This window comes from Zea mays, chromosome 4 (assembly GCF_902167145.1).
Source record: "Zea mays cultivar B73 chromosome 4, Zm-B73-REFERENCE-NAM-5.0, whole genome shotgun sequence".
In the NCBI taxonomy this organism is placed as follows: domain Eukaryota; kingdom Viridiplantae; phylum Streptophyta; class Magnoliopsida; order Poales; family Poaceae; genus Zea; species Zea mays.
The window spans coordinates 134,763,518-134,768,987 of record NC_050099.1 but is presented as its reverse complement, the minus strand read 5'-3'; positions in this window follow the sequence as shown (position 1 = coordinate 134,768,987).

Genomic DNA, 5,470 nt, shown 5'->3' with positions numbered 1-5,470 from the left:
GAACATTCGCTCAATGTCGATCCATCCTTCAGACCCAGAAAGCAAAGGCTTCAGAAAATGTTTGATGACAAAGCCGAAGGTGCTCGGAATGAAGTGAAAAGACTTCTTAGTGCTAGAGTCATCAGAGAAGTAAAATACCCAGAATGGTTAGCCAATACTGTTATGGTGAAGAAGGCCAATGGTAAATGGAGAATGTGCATTGATTTTACTAATATCAACAAAGTTGTCCAAAGGATGAGTTCCCATTACCAAGAATAGATTCTCTAGTAGATGCAGCAGCTTCGTCAGAGCTCATGAGTCTACTAGATTGTTATTCAGGCTACCATCAAATCTGGATGAAGAAGGAAGATGAGCCAAAAACCAGCTTTATAACCCCTAGCGACACATATTGTTATCTTTGGATGCCTGAGGGGCTCAAGAATGCTGGAGGAAGCTTCAGTAGAATGACAGCGAAAGTCCTTCACTCTCAGATAGGCAGAAATGTGCTAACATATGTTGATGATATCATAGTAAAAAGCACGAAGCAGGAAAATCACATTGCTGATCTACAGGAAACATTTGCTAATTTTAGGCAAGCTGGCCTGAAGTTGAATCCAGAAAAATGTGTCTTCGGAGTAAAAAAGGGAAAATTCTTTGGTTGTCTAGTTTCAACAAAAGGGATCGAAGCTAATCCAAATAAAATCGAAGCTATCCTTCGGATGGAGCCGCCAAGCATAAAGAAGGGGGCTCAACGGCTGACAGGAAGACTGGCATCTTTGAATTGATTCATATCTAGATCAGTAGAGAGAAATTTACCATTCTTTGAAGTGCTGAAGTCGGCCGAAGTCTTTCAATGGGGATCAGCTCAGCAGAAAGCCTTCGAAGAGCTGAAGCAATACCTGATAGATCTAACAACGTTAACTCCACCCGCGCCAGGGGCTCCTCTGCTATTGTATGTGGCAGCTTCGCACTCTGCAGTGAGTGCGGCACTTGTACAAGAGAAGCTTGAAGGACAAAATAAAAAGCAAGTCCCAGTATATTTTGTCTCTGAAGTGTTAAGCTTATCAAAGAAAATTTACACAGATTTGGAGAAAGTGTTGTATGCTGTATTAACGGCCTCCAGGAAGCTTCGGCATTATTTCCAAGCTTACCATATAATTGTTCCCTCGTCACAGCCTCTGAAGGATATTATGAGGAACAGAGAAGCTACTGGAAGGGTTGGAAAGTGGGTTGCGGAGCTCAATGAATTTACCATTGATTACGTGCACAGATCTTCAATTCAATCCCAGGCGCTAGCAGACTTCATTGCTGACTGGACGCCAGAGGCTCATGAAGAAGGGACAAACAAGGATACCGAAGCTTGGATGGTGTTCTGTGATGGTTCTTGGGGAACCTTCGGTGTAGGAGCAGCTGCAGTCCTAGTAGCACCTTCAAAAGTCAAAACATGTTTTGCAGTCAAACTGGACTTCAGTTGCACAAATAATATTGCTGAGTACGAAGCACTTCTTTTGGGGCTTCAAAAACTAAGGGCGATGGGAATAAGAAGGGCCATCCTAAAGACTGATTCTCAAGTTATTGCTGGACATGTGGATAAGAGCAGCAGGGCACGAGACCCGAAGCTAGAAAAATATCTGGATGCAGTCTGAAGGTTGGAAGCTTCCTTTAAAGGGTTTTCCGTCAAAAATATTCCAAGAGGTGAAAATGAGCATGCGGATTTGCTAGCCAAATCAGCGGCTCAGGGGCTCCCTTTACCCTCCGAAGTATTTTTTGAAACAATAAAAGCACCTTTGGTTGAGCTCATGGAAAGAGCAGTGCTCACTATTTCTCCAGTGCACAGTGAAGATTGGAGAACTGAAATAATATCTTTAATTCAGGGAAATTGTCTTTCAAGTGATGAAGCTTATAACAAAAGAATGGAGGCAAGAACAAGACCATATGTCATGATAGAAGGGGAATTGTATAAACATGGAGTTTATTCACCACTCCTCAAATGTTTATCAAGAACCGAAGGCATCGAATTGATGAAGGAGATACACGCAGGTCTGTGTGGATCTCACATCGGATCTAGGCCCTTTCTGGGAAAAATTTTTCATCAAGGATTCTATTGGCCAAAGGCAGCTTCGGATGCAGCAGAGTTAGTTCAAAAATGTGAAGGCTGTCAAAAATGTGCAAGAGATCAGAAACAACCTTCATCTCTAACTCAGTTAATACAGCCCACTTGGCCGTTGCAAAGGTGGGGCCTCGATTTGCTAGGCCCACTTCCACCAGCTCAAGGAAATCTAAAATATGTTGTAGTGGCGGTAGAATATTTTTCCAAGTGGATTGAGGCGAAGCCTTTAGCCACAATAACTTCGGTCACTGTCCAGAAATTTTTCTAGCAAAATATTGTTTGTCGCTTCGGAGTGCCGAAGGCTATTACTGTGGACAACGGAACACAGTTCGATGCTGAAGCTTTCAAAGAGTTTTGTGAACAAATTGGCATGAAGATTCATTTTGCATCGGTCAGACATCCGGAGTCAAATGGACTTGTTGAAAGAGCTAATGGCATTATAATAATGGGAATAATGAAGTTAATCTTCAATCAGCCCAGAGGAAAGTGGCCAGATGAATTGATCAAAGTGGTGTGGAGCCACAACACAACAATATCAAGTTCAACAGGCTTTACACCATTCAAATTATTGTTTGGTGATGAAGAAATAACCACAGAAGAAGCTAAAGCAGGATCAATAAGAACAGTGGCTTCGGTAGAGGACGAAGCTGATTATTCTGTGGCAAAAGATGCTATAGAAGGGATCATGCTTCAGGCTGTGGAGAAAGTCAATAAATATCAAGCCAAAACAATAAAATGGCGTGACAGAAAAGTTCGGTTAAAAAACATCAAGCCAGGGCATTTGATACTTCGGAGAGTTGCCAACCCAGATACAGTAGGCAAGATACAGTTGAAGTGGGAAGGACCTTTTCTGGTAGTATCTTCGTCAAGACCCGGTTCTTATAGATTGAAGGATATGGACGGCAACGACATTCCTAGATCTTGGAATGCGGATGAGCTTCGGCGATATTATGTATAGCTTGATGTAATCTTTTTATTTTTTCCTATGGCACCCTTTTCCTTTCTAAAGGGGGAGAAAGGTTTTTAATGAGGCCATAGCATGTAATTTCTCTTTTTCTTATTTCAGCTCTACAAGAGCAATATCCCCTAAAAATGTAAATGTAAAAGTTGAGCATGCACCATCGAGTGCAAAGAGAAAAGAAAAAACAGGGAGAAGCTCGAAAGACGTCCCTAAGGGGATGCAGAGCACGACGAAGCTACAAAAAGCCGTTACTAAGGGAGCACAGTGTAAGTTTTCTGCTCAAAAGTCGTTCCTAAGGGAACGTAGAGCTTACAGCGAAAAGTCAATGCTGATTCCGCCGAAATATAAGGCGAAGCGCGAAAAGTCAACGCGATACCACCGAAATAGAAGGCGAAGAAGTTCAAAAGACGTTCCCAAGGGAATGCAGAACTTACAGCGAAAAGTCAGCGCTGATACACCAAAAAATAAGCGGTGAAGCCGAAAAATAAACGGCAAAGAGACTTTGGTTATTCCTAAGGGGATGAAGGCTATGGTTGTGGCTTCGTATGCGTGTGTTTGGACATTCATTTGCATGACACATTACATCATACATTTGCATTCATAAACATTCATTTAGACATACATAGGATCATCATCATCATAACACAGGCAGTTGCTTCGACTCTAAAGACAAGGCTTCGGCAAAAAGAAAAAGAAGCAGTTTTTTTGCTTCACTGTGTACGAAAAGAAGGGAAGGTGTTTTTCGCCTTCGGCTCAAAAATACTAATTTCGTTCACACCGAAGCACTTTATACATTGATGGAAGGGTAAGAATATATTACAAGGTATGGACAAAGTTCACAGAGTAAAATTTAGTTACATTATTCTTTACAAAGGTTATTACAAGAGTTCTTAGAGTTTTTTCTACAGTTGTCTATTCAAGCTTCATTAGTATCCATTAAGCTTCGGCTTCGTCTTCTTACTCTTCAGCTTCGTCGGCTTCGTCATCCTGTACATATTAAAGTATTGTAAGGAAGATTCAAGTTTGAAGGAAGAGGTAAGCACATGGTATGATTTTGTTACCGGCTTAAGATGACTCCGAGCTTCATCACCAGCTATGCTTCGTCCACCCTTTGTCCATACCAGTTTTATAAATCTGTTTGCTATGCTTCGGGCAAGGTTGGGAATATTATCCAAATCTGCTGGTGATAAACTGAAATTGGGTCTATTGACAACCTTTCCATGTTCACAACCAGATTTCAGGAAGGCGACAGCTGTGCCCCGAGAAGCTACCAGGGCACAGAAGTCACCATGTCCAGCTATAATTTCGTCAAGGTCATCAATTTCACCCTCGATATGTTCCAAGGCCCCCGGCAGGTCTTCAGTCGAAGGATTAAATTTTTCGCAGCTGGCTCCAACCAAATTGAAGACCTGCTTCAGCCGTTGTACACATCGATTACTGAACTCCAGACATTTGTTTTGAAGCCATGTCAATGATTTTTGCAAATCTGAACTTTTCTGGACCTCGGCCTCAAATTTTGCATTAAGCTTCTGCTTTTCTTGTTCGAAGCTTTCTGACTGGGAGAGAAGCTTTGTATTTAATTCTGCTATTTTAGCTTCAGCTTCAGCCAATAAGCCTTCAGTTGTTTGAAGCTCGAAGTCCTTCTTTTCAAGAGCAGCTGATTGGTCTTTTATTTTGCTTTCTAAACTCTCAATTATAACTTCATGTTTTTTATCTTAAAAATCTTGCTACATTTTCAAAGCTTTACTCAACAGCATACTCTGCATACAAACAACCTTCGTTAGAGAACATCTTCGTTGTTAAAAACAATAAAAGTTAAAGAAAAGTTGTTTACCTTGAAATTGGAATAGAATAAACTACCGACGATGTGCTGTCGTCGGTAGCGGCTAATGTCCGTCTCGAGCTTCGGGAAACCAATACTCTTTGATATAGTACCAATAACCTTCGCCCCGGTATGATACCGGACACAACCCAACTTTTCGTCATCAACGCCACCGAAGAGAAGTGCCCCCGGCTGATATCCTCAAGATATGGCATATTCTTTTAGCTCTTCTTTTTCAGCCTTCGTCAACTCTTGTCCAACTAAGTTTTGAAAGTTGAAAATTTCATCTTCCGAAGTGTCTTCGGCTATTTTTTTCTCCTTTTCGGGCTCTGGGGCCATAGTCTCTTTGGTGGCTGCAGCAGCTTTCTCTGCGGCCATGTCTAGCAGTATCTTATCAATATTAGCAATTGTGCTTTCTAAGTGAATATCTTCGGTTGTGGCAGCTTTGGCAGCTGTAGCTTCCGAAGGTGTAGCTTCGGTAGCTGTTGTGCTCTCAACAGCTGGTGCCTTCGGAGCTGAAGCTTGTGGTGGTGTCCCTTTAATGACTTCCGTCACTGTAATGATTCTTTGTTTTTTCGGTCTAGCTGCCTTCTTCGTT